The sequence below is a fragment of the Somniosus microcephalus genome, chromosome 12, assembly GCF_052327205.1.
Source record: "Somniosus microcephalus isolate GS21.2 chromosome 12, FLI_Smic_1.0, whole genome shotgun sequence".
NCBI lineage: Eukaryota > Metazoa > Chordata > Chondrichthyes > Squaliformes > Somniosidae > Somniosus > Somniosus microcephalus.
The window spans coordinates 85,091,305-85,108,767 of NC_140998.1; the positions used below are offsets into that span (position 1 = coordinate 85,091,305).

The 17,463-nt window shown below is 46.2% G+C and overlaps 1 protein-coding gene across 2 annotated transcripts in view; it reads right to left on the minus strand.

Annotated features, from left to right (window-relative positions):
* The window catches only part of slc35f4 (solute carrier family 35 member F4), a 350,033-nt gene that overhangs the window by 41,887 nt on the left and 290,683 nt on the right, over nucleotides 1-17,463 (minus strand). The gene's annotated exons all lie outside the window — the stretch shown is intronic.

Sequence of the window (17,463 nt, forward strand, 5' to 3'; positions counted from 1 at the left end):
GCTCCAGCGCCTGAAAATGTGTCGCAACTGAGGTCATTCCTCGGATTGGTGAATTACTACCGTAAGTTTTTGCCGAATTTGTCCACAATTCTGCACCCACTGAACGCCCTACTACAAACGGGAGTAGCATGGAAATGGAGCGATGAATGTAAGCAGGCCTTTCAGAAGAGTAAGGACCTAATCACTTCAAGAGAAGTATTGGCTCACTACAACCCATCACTACCGATAAGACTGGCGTGTGATGCGTCTCCCTACGGCATTGGGGCGGTACTGTCACATAAATTCCTTGATGGTTCAGAGAGGCCGATAGCTTTTGCGTCACGCTCGTTAACTTCAGCCGAGCGTAACTACACCCAGATTGACAGAGAGGCCCTCAGCCTGGTGTGGGGGGTGAAGAAGTTCAATCACTACCTGCACGGTCAGAAATTTACTCTACTTACTGATCATCAACCTCTTGTCTCCATTTTCAACCCTCAGAAGGGCGTACCGATAATGACAGCACAACGGCTACAGAGGTGGTCCCTTTTCCTAGGGGCACACCAATATGACATCAAGTACAAAGGAACTAAACAGCATGGGAATGCTGATGGATTGTCGCGCCTACCGTTGCCGATGGTGGAAGAAGAACTTGCAGTGGATCCAGTGGAGATATTCCACTCGACCATAGTCGAATGTCTCCCTGTGACGAATGCAAACATAGAAAAGGAAACACGAAATGACCCGACACTCTCCTGGGTCTATGATTTAACGGTGAAGGGATGGCCAGCACATAGCGAACCACTGCTGCCAGCATTCTCGCCGAGAAGAGAACAGCTGTCAGTGTGCAGAGGAACCTTGATGTGTGGATCCAGAGTAGTAATTCCACCCAAATTGAAGGATAGAGTGCTCAATGAGCTTCATGAGGGTCATCTGGGAGGGGTAAAAATGAAGAACTTAGCCAGAGCGTTTGTGTGGTGGCCGGGAATCGATAGAGAAATCGAAGAGATGACCAAGAGCTGTACAGGATGCCAGAAGGTCCAAAACGCCCCACCACAAAGCCCTCTACATCCATGGGAGTGGCCCTCATCTCCATGGCAAAGGGTGCACATTGATTTTGCTGGTCCATTTATGGACTCGATGTTTTAAATTGCGGTGGATGCACATTCAAAGTGGCCAGAGGTAATAAAAATGTTCTCAACCACCACAGAAAAAACTATCACAGTCTTATGAACCATATTCGCCAGGAATGGGCTGCCTGAACAGATTTGCTCCGACAATGGACCCCAGTTTGTGTCTGAAGAGTTCCGGAGGTTCTTAAAGAACAATGGTGTTAAGCATTACACATCCGCCCCATATCATCCAGCCACTAATGGATTGGCCGAGAGGTTCGTTCAAACATTCAAGAAGGCTATCAAGGCAATGTGTAATGAAGATATACCCCTACAACACAAGGTGGATAACTTCTTGTTTGCCTACCAGAATGCGACACATGCGGTTACCAACCAAACTCCAGCCATGATGTTCTTCAATCGAAGACTATGATGCCGCTTGGATTTGGTTAAGCCAAACATCAGAAGAGATGTGGAGAACAGGCAGTTTCAGAATATGAATGAAAGGCCGACCAGGAGTTTTAAGATAGGTCAACCAGTTGTGGCCCGGGACTACCGCACAGAGAAATGGCAGCCAGGAACGATCTGTACATGGCAAGGACCTCTAATGTATACCGTGGACGTTGGAGAGAGCATTGTAAGACGCCATGCTGACCAGATTCTAGAGTCACTGGGAAACGTCAACTCCACACCACGATCTGATACACCTGGCGATGAAACCGAAGTACCAATTGCATCTACCTCAGAATCGGTGATATTGGAAGTAGACGAACCAAACAACGACATTGATCCCGACTCAACTTTGCCAGAAGAACCTGATACCCCAAAGAGGCGTTATCCAGACAGAATCAGGAAGCCTCCTCAAAGACTGAACTTACAATTGCTTAACTTCAACTAATGTATCTAGCAACTGTAATTGTATATATGTTATTTCATTGTTAATCAAATGTTATGTACTGTTTAGCTAAAAGGGGAGGAATTGTAGTGTATGTACTTTGCAGAAGGAACTATATTCTGCAGCCCCTGTATACTGCAGTACCAGTAGTGACCACCCCTGTATATAAGCCTGTGTAGTAACATTTGCATAGTAGTTCGAGGTTGCCTCCATTCAGTAAAGACCTGTTATAACCAACTCCTGCAGTCCGTGTCTCAATTATACACGGACATAATAAGAGCAACGGGCGTCGACCGTGGGCAACCGCCCAGTGATCCATCGGAGTTCAGAGAATCGCAGGGGAAGCTGTGGAGAGCTGGGCCTGGTTCTCCAGTCAAGGTGTCCCAGCAAATCGGGCTGGTAGCAGGTAGTGCGCTGACCCTTCCCGGACTGCGGCGGGCTAGAGCTCGATCGAGCGGCTCTGTAAGAGGGCCGAGCAGCGTCGTCGGGAAGAAAAAGAGAGAGAGAGGGTGGAGCGCACAGGGCGCGGCTGGTGCTCAAGAGTCGGGCAGCGTTGGAAAAAAAAAAGGGGAAGGAAAAGGGACGCGCAGAAAGCCGCGGGGCGCCACCATTACCTGTTAGAATGTTAGGAGCAGCATTGGCAGCAGGGGGAAGAAGGAAAAGCGCGGGAGGCGCCATTTTAATCCATTGGGGAAGAAGGAAAAGCGCGGGAGGCGCCATTTTAAACCACCCAAGATGCCGAAGAGTGGCAGCATCACTGTTTTCGATAACGAAATAGAAGACTGGACCACGTATGTGGAAATAATTGAAGTGTACTGCAAGGCAAATGAGGTGGCCGCTGAAAAGAAAGCGTCGGTATTATTAAATTTGATGGGTGCGAGAACGTACGGCCTATTGTGAAATTTAATTACCCCAGCTAAACCAATGGAGAAAAGTTTTGAAGAGATTGTCAATATCTTACAGGAACATCTAAACCCTACACCGCTGCTGATAGCAGAAAGATTCAAGTTCCATAAACGAAACCAGCACAAAGACGAGAGTAATGCTGACTATCTTACGGAACTACGCAAGTTATCGAAACACTGCCAGTTCGGAGCAGGACTGGCAGATACCTTAAGGGATAAGTTTGTCTGCGGGCTCCAAGTGAAGGAACCCAGAAACGACTACTTTCGGAAAAGGACCTTATGCTAGAAAAGGCTTTCAGCGTTGCAGTATCCTACGAAGCAGCAGCACGGGGAGCTGCGGAAATACAACAGAAACCGCAAGAATATAGCACCAATGAAATGGCATATGGAGCAGAAAAGTGCTATCGCTGTGGCAGAACAACCCATGACCAGAAGGATTGCTGGGCTAAGGACAAAGTATGCAGGCAATGTGGAAAAATGGGACACATAGCACGAGTCTGCAGGTCGGGAAAGAAAACCAACACTAAAAGAACTACTAAGGAAAAGTACACGAAAGTACAAAAGATGACGGACAGTAGTTCAGAAGACCAGAAGAGTGATAATGACTCCGGGAGCAGGAGACTAAGTTGTCTAAAGTTACACAACATGATCGCAAAGGAGGATCACCGAACCATTTCGGTCACCCTCATGATAGCAGGGTCCCAAGTAACGATGGAATTGGACACAGGATCAGCCCTAACAGTCATGAATCGACGAGACTACGAGCGGCTATTCTCACACATTCCCTTGAAGGATACGTCCATTGTCTTGAAGACATATACGGGGCAAAACGTCTACCCCAGAGGAAAAATAAGGGTGCCCGTTAAATACAACGGCAAGGAAACACAGGAACTGTATCTATATATACTACAAGATGGAGGACCACCATTATTGAGACGTGAATGGATCCGAAAAATACAATTGGATTGGCATTCCATTCAGGCGCTATCTGTGGCTGACAAAAAAGATGACGACGCCACACCTAGACGACTGTCAAAAATTCTAACTGACGCGAAAGAGGTGTTCCAGCAAGGACTTGGGACTCTAAAAGGTGTAACGGCAACGATAAAAATTGAAGATAACGGAAACCCAAAATTTTTTAAGGCCAGACCGGTACCGTATGCGATCCGCCCAGCTGTCGAAGCAGAGCTGCAGAGTCTGGAGTGTTCGGGTGTGCTGTCCAAGGTGGACTGGAGCGAGTGGGCCACACCCATCGTTCCTGTAATGAAGAAATCATTGAGCAGCACGTTTGGGGAACCGAAGAAGGTTCGCATCTGTGGGGACTTTAAGGTAACTGTGAACCCAGTCCTTCACACAGTACAATATCCACTTCCGCAGATAGAAGATATTTTCGCCTCACTATCTGGAGGGAAACGCTTTACGAAGATTGATCTGGCCCAAGCGTATCTACAAATGGAGGTAGATGAATCATCTAGAAAATACCTCACGATAAACACTCACAAAGGTCTTTACCAGTACAACCGACTGGTATTCAGGGTAGCATCAGCTCTGGCTATTTGGCAGAGGGCGATGGAACAAGTCCTGCAAGGGATCTCGGGGACCCAGTGTTATTTGGACAACATCCTGGTTACGGGCGGAAATGACAGTGAACACCTTGCCAACCTGGAGCAGGTGCTCATTAGATTACAAGAATATGGGCTACGAGCCAACCACCCCAAATGCGAGTTTTTCAGGAAACAAATCTCGTATTGTGGCCACGTGATTGATGAAGAGGGGTTACATAAGTCCCCAGACAAGATTGAGGCAGTAGTCAAGGCTCCAACACCGGAAAATGTGTCACAACTGAGGTCGTTCCTCGGGTTGGTGAACTACTACCATAAGTTCTTGCCAAATTTGTCTACAATTCTGCACCCGCTGAACGCCCTGCTGCAAACTGGAGTAGCATGGAAATGGAGTGATGAGTGTAAGCGTGCCTTTCAGAAATGTAAATGGCTAATCACTTCAAAATAAGTATTGACCCACTACAGTCCATCACTACCGATTCGGTTGGCATGTGATGCGTCTCCCTACGGCATTGGAGCGGTGCTGTCGCACAAATTCCTTGACGGTTCAGAGAGGCCAATAGCCTTTGCGTCACGCTCGTTAACCTCAGCCGAGCGTAACTACGCCCAGATTGACAGAGAGGCCCTCAGCCTGGTGTGGGGGGTGAAGAAGTTCAATCACTATCTGCACGGGCAGAAATTCACCTTACTGACTGATCACCAGCCTCTTGTCTCCATTTTTAACCCAAAGAAGGGCGTTCCGGTGACGACGGCGCAACGGCTGCAAAGATGGTCCCTTTTTCTAGGGGCACATCAATACGACATAGAGTGTAAGGGCACGAAACAGCATGGAAACGCTGATGGGCTGTCGCGCCTGTCGCTGCCTACGGTGGGGGAAGCACCTGCAGTGGACCCTGTTGAGATATTCCATTCAACCATAGTTGAATGTCTACCTGTTACAAACTCAACTATAGAGAAGGAAACCCGAAATGACCCGACACTCTCTCAGGTCTATGATTTGACGGTGAAGGGATGGCCAGCACATGACGACTCACTGTTGCCAGCATTCTCGCCAAGGAGAGAACAGCTATCAGTGTGCCGGGGGACCTTGATGTGTGGATCCCGAGTGGTAATTCCACCCAAGTTGAGAGAAAGAGTGCTCAATGAGCTTCATGAGGGTCATCTGGGAGGGGTAAAAATGAAGAGCCTAGCCAGGGCGTTTGTGTGGTGGCCGGGAATCAATAAAGAAATCGAGGAAATGACCAAGAGATGCACAGGATGCCAGAAAGTCCAAAACGCTCCACCACAGGCCCCGCTACACCCATGGGAGTGGCCCTCATCTCCATGGCAACGGGTACACATTGATTTTGCTGGTCCATTTATGGACTCAATGTTTTTAATCGCCGTGGATGCACATTCGAAATGGCCAGAGGTCATCAAAATGTCCTCCACCACCACGGAGAAAACTATTGCAGTCCTACGGACCATCTTCACCAGGAATGGCTTGCCAGAACAGATTTGCTCCGACAATGGACCACAGTTTGTGTCCGAGGATTTTCGGAGGTTTTTGAGGAATAATGGGGTAAAGCATTACACATCCGCCCCATATCATCCAGCCACAAATGGATTGGCTGAGAGGTTTGCTCAAACCTTTAAAAAAGCAATAAAGGCGATGTATAACGACAACATACCACTGCAACACAAGGTGGATAATTTCTTGTTTGCTTACCGAAATGCGACACATGCAGTCACCAACCAAGCTCCAGCCATGATGTTCTTTAACCGCGGGTTAAGATGTCGCCTGGACTTGCTCAAACCAAACATAAGACGAGATGTTGAGAATAAGCAATTCCAGCACATCAATGAAAAGCCAACCAGGAGCTTCAAGATAGGGCAACCAGTCTTGGCCCGCGACTACCGAACAGAAAAATGGCAGCCAGGAACGATATGCACACGAAAGGGACCACTAATGTACACAGTGGACGTTGGAGAGAGCATCGTGAAACGCCATGCTGACCAGATTCTAGAGTCACAGGAACAAGTCAAACCCATACCACGAGCATGTGCACCTGGTGATGAACCCGAAGTACAGATTGCGTCTACCTCAGAATCAGTGGTATTGGAAGCTGATGAACCAACCAATGACAATGAGCCAGAATCGACTCCGCCGCAAGAACAGGATACTCGAGAAAGGCGCTATCCAGACAGGATCAAGAAGCCTCCTCAAAGACTGAATTTATAAATGATTACTTTCAGCTGATGTATATAGTACAAAGAAAATTGTAATTGTAATTAGTTATTATTCAATTGTTAAATTAATGTTATGTATTGTTTATCTAAAAGGGGAGGAATTGTTGTGTATGTACCTTTAAGAGAGAACTGCTTTTATACTGTAGTACCGGCAGTGACCACACCTGTATATAAAGCCGTAGCAGGCTTCTGTACTTTCAGTTCCAGCATACCCTCTGTTCAGTAAACACCTCCTGCAGTCCATGTGTTATTGATACGCGGACACTACAGAAACGATGGGTCTACCAGGGCAGTCCTGTTTGTGGATCTTGGGAAGGAGGTAGAAGCGGGCTGTGCGGGGTTGGGGAACTATGAGGTTGGCGGCCATGGAGGGAAGATCTCCAGAGGAGATGACGTCAGTGACAGTCTTGGAAATGGTGGCTTGATGTTCGGTAGTAGGGTCATGGTCCAGGGGGAGATAGGAGGAGGTGTTGGAGAGTTGGTGTTCAGCCTCCGCTAGGTAGAGGTCGGTTCGCCAAACAACAACAGCACCACCCTTGTCAGCAGGTTTAATGACAATGTTGAGGTTGGATCTAAGAGAACGGATTGCTACAAGTTCAGAGGGAGGTAGGTTGGAGTGAGTGAAGGGAGCAGAGAAATTGAGACGGCCGATGTCATGCCGACAGTTTGCAATGAAAAGATCTAGAGAGGTTAAGAGGCCAGAGGGAGGGGTCCAGGTAGAACGAGAATTCTGAAAACAGGAGAAAGGGTCAGCTGTGCGGGGGGAAGACTCCTGGCCGAAGAAGTGGGCATGGAGATGAAGGCGGCGGATAAAGAGCTCAGCATCATGCTGAGCTCGAAATTCATTGAGATGGGGGCGTAAGGGGATGAAACTCAGGCCTTTGCTAAGGACTGATCGTTCGGGGTCAGAGAGGGGAAGGTCAGAGGGGAAAGTGAAGGAAGTTAAGGACGTGTCTATTCGCAACACCAAAGTTCTGATTTGTCACCTTGGATGACAAGACCTGATTTCTGACACATCCAGCAGTTTCTCTAGAATGTGTAATTAGATCCTGCCTATGTAATCAGTTACTTGCAAAGTGTAATTTGAGCCATTCTGACAGCCAGGCTCCAGACAGAACAGAGCTCACATAGAACAGGGTTCACCCTCACATGTTAAGACCTTCTTCCCCCAACATGTTCCTGACCTTCCCTTCCCTCCCCTAACCCCCATAGATGGGGCATTGTGTGTGGGTCACGGATTGTTAACAGGTTTATTGGGTATGAAGTGAATAGTGACAGTGTCATGGCTTCCAGATTTCATCCAGTCCAATGATGTCACTTGCCACACAAGCACCAAGTTTTCTGAGAAATCAACCAGGTCTGGCGGAGTGGTGGGGTGGGGGTTGGGGGGGTGAGGGATAAGGTGGTGTGGGTGTAAAGGGAGTGGGGTTGGAAGAACCTGATTCGTCTTACCATCTGGATCACATACTCACTCTTATCTTCCCCCCCCCCCCTTTAGACCTGGATCATGTTCTTTCCTTATCCCCACTGTGCTCCTTACCACCCCCTCCCCCCCGGGTTCCTGACCTCTTCTCCCCCCTCTCTCTCCCCTCCGATTCCCTCACTCTCCCCCCCGCCCCCTCTCCCCTCTCCCCTCTCCTCTCTCTCTCCCCTCTGATTCCCTCACTCTCCTGCCCCCTCTCCCCTCTCTCTCCCCCCTCTGATTCTCTCTCCCCTCCAATTCCTTCTCCATCGCCAAGAAAAAGTTTTTGATATATTTTGTTTTTCTAGGTTAGGATTTTTGTTCTGAGAAATAGAACACATGGCAATAAAAATTTCCTCAGTGCTATCCCAACAAGGTCCCGACCACAGATGAACATCCCCAACTGCACGTCCTTTTGAGTTTCTGCATCTGCTTTGACCTCCCGGCTGACCACCAACATGTACATCCCCAGAACCAGATGAGAATCATTGGAATTGCTCAGCCAAGGTCCACTTTTTTGGCACATACCAGTTCAAATTGCATGAAACACCAACAGGAACTTTCCTGGGGGAAGGAGAAGGATGAAAAGAACGATGCATCACTTTGCCGGGATCAGATCGTGCAAGTGATGCAAAGTCGTGTTTTGAGATGATTTTTTGTCATTTTGTCATCTGTTTGTAACAGATAATGGTTTGATGATATCATTTGTGCTTACCTAAAATTACTTCAAGACTGCAGCAGTATTGATTGTGACTTTGAACATTCATTTATACTCCACAAATTGAATGGAGGGTGAACTGCTCTAAAGTTTGCTTTGGGTTTGGAGAGTGATTTACACTCACTCTTCCAAACTAGATCTTAACTTCCTGGTGTTGAAATCAGTTTCAATCCTTTTTATTTTTTGATGTCACCATATTTCTTATAACTGACATTTTTAAATTTCTACACTAGCCATCCTGATCTTGCCTCTTGACATACAGGGCTGTATTTTGTGACCCCTATGGGTGCATATGATGTGTGTACGTGCCCGTAGCGGCTGCGCAAGTTCTGGGTTTAGGCAGGCGAAGCGCATGCGCTAAAACCGGGCACTTGTGATCTGTCAAGAATTATCTTGACGGATCCTCCATGTCCACGGGAGATGGGCCTCTGCGGGTAGAGAATTGCGCTATTTGCACAACTTCCGCCCACTGAATGCCTGTCAAATTCTTATGCATGGTAAAAGCAGGCATAAGGTCTGCTTTTACCAGCATAAGAGTTTTAAAAAATAGAAAAATAAAATTTTATCACTCATTTATAAATTAAAAATACTCTTCAATAAGGTAAGTTTATTTTTAGCTCCGTAAAAACGTATAATGGCATTTTAATTAATTTTAAATATGTAATTAAAAAAATGTATTTCATGTGTTGGTGTATTTTTTGTGTTGGTGTATTTTTTAAGTGATCCCCATTCATACTTATGGGAGTTTCATATGGGCTACGAACCGCCTGCATCCCTGGGATATGGGACCTCTGCCCGTGCAGACCCGGAGAGGCCCAGGATCGCAAGCCTCCGTATCTCCCGGGCCACCAGGTACATTTGTAGAATTTTTGCAGGTCAGGGGCATCCGCCTGCGGGAAGCCTCCAATTGCAAATGTTGGCCCATAAAGATTGTAAATGGTATGGAAAAGGTAAATCTGGAAAAATACCATAAATTACATTGTAAATGTAGGACAAGGGATCAAAAGTTTAGACTAGTAAAAGGTAATTTTAGGGTTGATATCAGGAAGTGTGTATTCATACAAACACATATCAATAGATGGGATGGACTAAAGAGCAATGGGATGCTGCAATGGGGAAATTTTAGGGTCACTAAGATATGTCGAATAGCCTTCCTCATCTGTAATTATCTTGTGAATGGATGCCCTCTTGTCCTATTGTCATGTCTTAATTTGAAGTAATGTTCTGGATTTATCTTTTCTGTGCTGTTTATTATATCTTACATAATTTTATACAGTCACCATAAAGTTGCTTCCTTTCAAGGCTAAAAAGCCATAGTTTCTCCAGTCTTTTGTAATAATTCAGTCCTGTGATGCCAGCAATCAATCTCACAGCTCTTGATTGCAACACATGTATTATAATAATTTAATTTATATTTCATTTTGTTTACTTGCCAACGTTCACACAGTCATGGATTGTGTACTTAGTCCTGCTCACCGATTGCAAAATAGAGTGCCCAGAATGTAACTTTTTATTTATTAAGAAACAAGGGTGAAAGGCCAAGGCCCCTCTTTTATTGGTTGGGCCAGCCCATGTGATCCCAGGGGCGCCTACAAACCACCTGCGTCCCTGGGATACGGGACCTCTGCCCGCACAGACCCGGAGAGGCCCAGGGACAGCCATATTGTTGAAAACAGCAAATGTGCTGATAAAAATTGAAGGAGAAACACAGAATAAGAATTACATAAGGATCAACGTTCCCACTAAACAGCGTGGCTGCCCAGCGATCTGGAGGTCCTGCAGGCTGCTCACCGGCTTTTACATGGAAGAAACATAGAAAAATAGGAGCAGGAGTAGGCCATTCGACCCTTCGAGCCTGCTCCGCCATTCAACATGATCAAGGCTGATCCTCTATCTCAATACCATATTCCCGCTCTCTCCCCATACCCCTTGATGCATTTTGTGTCTAGAAATCTATCTATCTCCTTCTTAAATATATTCAGTGACTTGGCCTTCACAGCCTTCTGTGGTAGAGAATTCCACAGGTTCACCACCCTCTGAGTGAAGAAATTTCTCCTCATCTCAATCCTAAATGTCCTACCCCATATTCTGAGACTGTGACCCCTCGTTCTAGAACCCCCCAGCCAGGGGAAACATTCTCCCTGCATCCAGTCTGTCTAGCCCTGTCAGAATTTTATACGTGTCAATGAGATCCCCTCTCATTCTTCTAAACTCTAGTGAATACAGGCCTAGTCAACTCAATCTCTCCTCACACGACAGTCCTGCCATCCCAGGAATCAGTCTGGTGAACCTTCGCTGCACTCCCTCTATGGCAAGTATATCCTTTCTTAAGTAAGGAGACCAAAACTGCACACAGTACTCCAGGTGTGCTCTCACCAAGGCCCTGTACAACTGTAGTAAGACATCCTTGCTCCTGTACTCAAATCCTCTTGCAATGAAGGCCAACATACCATTTGCTTTCCTAACTGCTTGCTGCACCTGCATGTTTGCTTTCAGTGACTGGTGTACAAGGACAACCAGGTCCCTTTATACATCAACATTTCCCAAACTATCACCATTTAACTAATACTCTGCCTTTCTGTTTTTCCTACCGAAGTGGATAACTTCGGTAGGAAACAGAAGCCGTGCAGGTGCGAAAATTTGAATGGGCCATGCAGCGAGTTAAAGGGACCGCGCACGAAAAAAAATGAGAGGGAACATTGATAAGGATGTAGTGAAAGTATAAATTTCTGTAGGAAGAAGTCCCTCTTGCACATTTGTTAGATGTTTTGGCTAGAGCCAACTGAGGAGGATTAATTTTGAGTTTCTGCATCTGCTTTGACCTCCCAACTGACCACCATCATGTACATCCCCAGAACCAGATGAGAATCATTGGAAGTGCTCAGCCAAGCCCCACTTTTTTGGCACATACCAGTTCAAATTGCATGAAACACCGACAGGGACTTGCCTTTGTAAAGGAACATTAATCTTATGATGTCTGGGTAAAGTTGAATTAGCCAAGTTTGGGGGTTTTCCAGTTACATGTTATACTCAGCCCTGCCACTGAACATTCAGCTAGAGAATATACTACAGGGGAATGTTTTACATATTGTGTAAAACTGCATTAAATATTGAAAATGGCTGTCTGTTGAACAATAAATTCAGAATACCTGTGCAGAAGACAGTTAAAATTCCCACTATTACTGAAAGTTGAGAAAAAACATACTTATTCAAGTCATCTCATAAAGGATATTGATAATTTAAGGATTTTCTCAATCCAAACAAATATAACATCACAGAACAATAATCAAACAATTAATTAACAACCATATGTGCTACAGATTGTTATTGCATTTTGCAGTTTAGGGCCCCCTTTTTCCTCCCGCTTCTGTGCCTAGGTGCATCTCAGTTGGACCATACTTGCCCGACCTGGGTATCTAGGTTTAGATCATTAGTGCTGGCCTAAAGTTCCCCATGTCCAGACTCACTGTTTGGCAGGAGTTGTGTGCAGAATCTAGGGCGGAAATCCAACCGCTGCTGCAGTAACGTCCCTCGGATGCAGGGCCTTCTGGATGTTGTCCAAAACAGTGTCTAAAAAGGCCTCCAGCGCTGAGAGTCTTTGTTCTGGTCCCTCCGGAAGAAAACAATTACCTTCTGGCTGGTCTCCTAGAGGCACGCAGGCCCCACTCAGATTATTTTACTTGTCCAGTTGATTCATGACCAGCCACAGCAAGCAGGTGGACAAACTACAGGAACTTGGTACGTAGCTGGATCTGTTTTGCAAGGTTCCTGCTCACAAAATGTTATTTTTCTCACCAAATGATATTTTTTTCTCAAGCCAAACAAGTACAGTATCACAGAGCAATTGTCCCAAAAGGAACTGATTAACAACCATATGTGCTGTTGCGTTCCAGCAATTACAGCCTCATGGGAGATTTATTAGCAGATTAAATTCAGAAGGGCTGCTGACACTGCTAAGAGCTAAATTAGGCTGACTGTGAAATTCCCTGTCTTACTGAAGCTTGAATAATCGGTTTGAATTCAAGATCCCTTGGTGCTTCTGGTGAAATATAACTTTTCAAAGTAGAGAAGTTTAACCAATCAACAGTGAACAATACAGTGCGAATTTTACAGTCTTAAAGGGGTAGAAACTTGTCTTGGGTGATAGCGCAAAATGGGCGATATCGTATCAGCTGCCCATTATACGTCAGGCCCAATGTTCAGTTCCATTGACTTCAATATAATTGAATAGAATAACAGGCAGCCGATGCGATACTGCCCGTTTTGTGCTACCACCCCAGGCAAATTTTTACCCCTTATATTCATCTCCTCTATCATTGTAAGCATCTATATATTCCGCTCTGTTTTATCCTGGTCCCCTTTTTAGGGTTTTAAATCACAGAAGCAGTTGGTTGTAGCACAGTACAATGTCAAGAATCAGACCTTATGAACAGGAAGCTAAATGAACTGGTTTCTCAGAAAAGCATTTGGTGACTGATGCTAATTTGACCCCATTATCCTCTGTTTTCTGCTCATTAGTACAGTATTGCCATGGGAACATGCTGTCTGACCTGCTGCTATCATTGTGATACATCCTTGTGGTGATTCCAACCTGTTTTCCTAGTTGTAACACAATTCAGTAGTGGAAGACACTGGGATAACAATCTATGGAATTTTTTTGCAGATTAATAGTAGGTTGTATTGTTTCTTTAAAGTAGGAACCTGCCTCATATTGCCTATTGAGGTCTGCAGAGGTAACCAGTATCATGATAATTTGCTAGCTGTGAAGTTAGAAAACTAAGATCCAAATTCTGATCTAGCCTCTCAGTACAGTATTTCAAAGGGTGAGTTTTTCCAATTTCCTTTCACATTTTTGTATGGAGAAGAAGAAAGAACTTTTATCTATATAGCACCTTCCACATCATCAGCATGTCCCAAAGAGCTTCCCAGCCAGTGGGAGGATATGTACCAATAGATATCAGTGACCCTCAAAATTATATCTCCGAGTTCTATTGAGTGTTCTATTGACAGCGGATGTGTGCCAGAAGACTGGAGAGTGGCCAATGTAACAATCATTTTCAAAATAGGGAGACAGAGCTAACCTGGGTAATTGCAGGGCAGTTAGTTTAAAATCTGTGGTAGGGAAAACATTGGAATCTTTAATCAAAGATGAAATTACTAAATATCTAAATGAGGCACGCAGACTCCTTAAAATATTTTAGTGACCGATCCGCCTCCTGAGAGCAGGTTGATTGCCCGTTCCCCAATCCACCTCCATTAACAACGGAAGTGGGCACATTGGAGGTCCATCCTGGGGGTTAGAATCAAGCCCATTGCTTCCCTTAGGGACAAGAAACCGGAGAATCCCAGGGATTTCTGAATGTGTACGGTGAGATTGGAGGAGAAGTGAACTCATTAAGTGTGCCTCTAGGACTAAGGGAATGCATGGGGGAGATGCCTGCCACGATCACAGTCTGCATCTCTAGGCTTAGAAAACTCACTTGTCATTATATCTCCATATTTTGCATTTAAGGCGATAGCCTAGGTGACGTAAAACTAATAATTTATTTATTTTAGGAGAACTGCAATATTTTTCTGTGAAGGTTTGAAGCTAGAAACCCTCTTCCTTCCAACACCTGAGGACATCTGAGGAGGCCAAGGCTATTTATATGTTTATATGTTGTAAAATATAACATTTGGGTTATTTATCTTTAAATAAATTTAGCCAAGGACTACATTTAATTTAACTTTTTGTAAATTAAAACTGAAGGACAGTGAGTAAAGATTTCTGTTTGTCCATAAGCAATGCCTCTGGAGATTAACTAGTTGACTCTACCAACAGTAGGAGAGTAATATCAAAAGACAAGTAGTGGTGCACAGCACCTCCACCAGAGGAAAAGTGTAATTACAGTGACAAGGTCACAGGCAGTTTCCATTAAAATGTGGATACAGGAATTTTTAATGGAAAAGTTGACAGAAAGTGCATGAGATGCAAACTTTTTAATATATTATAGCTGGGTAATGTACCTGACCTTTGTGCTTTATATCACTACAATTGTAAAGATATTGATTGCTTTTGTCTGGAAATTGCTGTTTTTCTCTATGGTAAAATCCATAGGGGGCGATTTTCCCAGCCCCGAAGAGGCAGGTTTGGAGGAGGGACAGTTGGCAAAATCGCAAAAAGTGAGGGCGGGTTTGGAACCCGCCTCCAACCCACCTCCACGCAATTTTGCCGGAGGCGGGTTTGATGGGTGCGATTCGGTCCCGCCTCCATCAGTCAGGAGAGGTAGTTAAGACCTTAAATAGTCGTTAAGGGCCTCTATAATCCTATTTTGACAGGCCTTTGCTATTTTGCCATATTTTGTGCAGGTTGCACGACCCTCCTAAACCACGCCAGCTAATCCTGGCGGGTTGACAAGTGGGTGGCCTCCTCACAGCTGCAGCTCCACCATTAAAACGGAGCTTTCATCAGGGAGCAGTTGCAGGTGGCAGAACGTTTGTTCCACAGGTCTTTCAGCACTTTTAGCAGGCCTACCGAAGTCGGAGGTGCTGCAGCTTCTATCTCTCAACTGTGGTACCTCCTTGGAAGACCCTCTCCCCGCTTGGACTGAGCGATTCCCCAATGGAGGTTATTTATTTCCTTTCATCATGGACCTCAGATTTGGATGAGGAGCAGCCACGGCAGCAGCAGAACCAGGCAGCTCAGTAGCAACAGCAGCAGGAGCGCCAACCTCCTGCTCACCCACCTGGTGCTGCACAGGGCAGAAGGCACCAGTGCATGGAAGCACGTCGCCGCAGGAGATACCCTCCTCTCAGGGTTTACAGACAGAGGATGAGCTACCACAGCATGACTGAGCAGCAGTGCCAAAGGAGGCTGATACTTTCGCGAGAGGTTGTCGGAGACATCTGCGCACTGCTGCACCAACACCTGGAGCCCAGAGGAGCGGGTTGACACCCCTTACCAGTGGCTGTCAAAGTCACCACCGCACTCAACTTTTTTGCCTCAGGCTCCTTCCAGGGATCATCAGCAGACATCAGCGGCATCTCCCAGTTAGCCGCCCGCAGTTGCATAACGCAAAGGCTCACAATTACATCCACTTCTCAAGGGATCAAGCAAGTCTAACCGCGCGTTCAGTTGGCTTTGCAAATATGGCAGGCTTGCCAGTGGTGCAGGGCACCCCATCAAAACCCAGCTATCTTTGTCAACCACAAGGGCTTCCACTCCCTCAACGTACAGCTGGTGTGTAACCACAAGAAGGGGATTTTGCATGTTTGTGCCAAGTTCTGTGGTAGTTGCCATGACTTGTTTATCCTGCGGAACTCTAGATTTCCTCCGCTCTTCAATCCGCCAAACCAACTTAACGGATGGCTCCTTGGTGACGAGGGCTACCCCCTGAAGAAGTGGCTAATGATGCCGATCAGGAGGCCAGCTAACGAGGCTGAGGAGCGCTACAACACCAGCCACATTTCGACCAGGTCCATCATCGAGCAAACCATTGGCTTGCTGAGGATGCGATTCCTATGCCTTGACAGATCAGATGCAACCCTGCAGTATTCAGCAGCCAGGGTCTCCAAAATGGTCGTGGTCTGCTGTGCACTGCACAACATGGCACAGCGTCGTGGCTTGCAGCTTCCTGATGAGCAAGTGGCTTAGTTCATAGCCTCCTCAGATGAGGAGGAGGAGGAGGACTGAGCAGCGGCGTATCAACCAGCAGCGGCGGCAGCACGCGAGCACATGGCTGCCCGTGATGCAAGGGATGCACTCATCCTGGCCAGATTTGCATAGGTTGCCCATTGTGACACATGTGCTTGGCTCCTTCTTAACACATGATAGACAATTGACATGACTCTCTGGCCTCCTTTCACTCTGACCACCAACCTGACCACACAAGTGTCGCGGAGCCCGCAATGTGGAGCTGCCTAAGCTGAAATAACAGATGCTATCACGCTAACAGTTTGCCATCACCTAATTTTAATACATTCACACAGGGATGGCAAATCATCAATAAACAGAAATAATCACCCAATCTGCACACAGATCTGGAGGTTATATTCCTTGCCAACTGGACCCACACAGCCTTGGTTTCTTTGGAGGCCTCTTCCTCCCAGATGAGGGGAAGAGCACCTCCCTGTTAGCTCTCGCGTACCCAGCGCCTCATCCGAGAACCTCGGGGAGGCCCTTGCCTTGGAGTTGGCCATTCTTCAAGGAGATAAAAGTTTGGAGGTGGTGCACCATCGACCAAAAACCAGTGGAATGAGCCAAGGCAGCAAGCAGCCCTTAAATGAAGCTGGATAAGTGATGACAGCAGAGGCGAGTTTCAGTCCCAAAAGACTAATTGGGCGTGGGGAACCCACACCTCTGAAAGTAACTGGCCAATTAGGGGAAAATCACAAATTTTTCCCACCTGACAATGGAGGCGGATTTGGAACCCACCCAAACCGAAACCCGCCTCCAATGGGAAAATCGCGCCCTATATTTCGAAGAGATTTTGGTAACATAGTGTGAGAGTCCATTAAATATAGTAAGTAGATTACTGGAGATGGGGGTAACCATTAATCCCCCAGGTACACACCTATATGAGGAAAGCTGAATATTAGACAATAAGTTCTGTTTATAGAATTGCT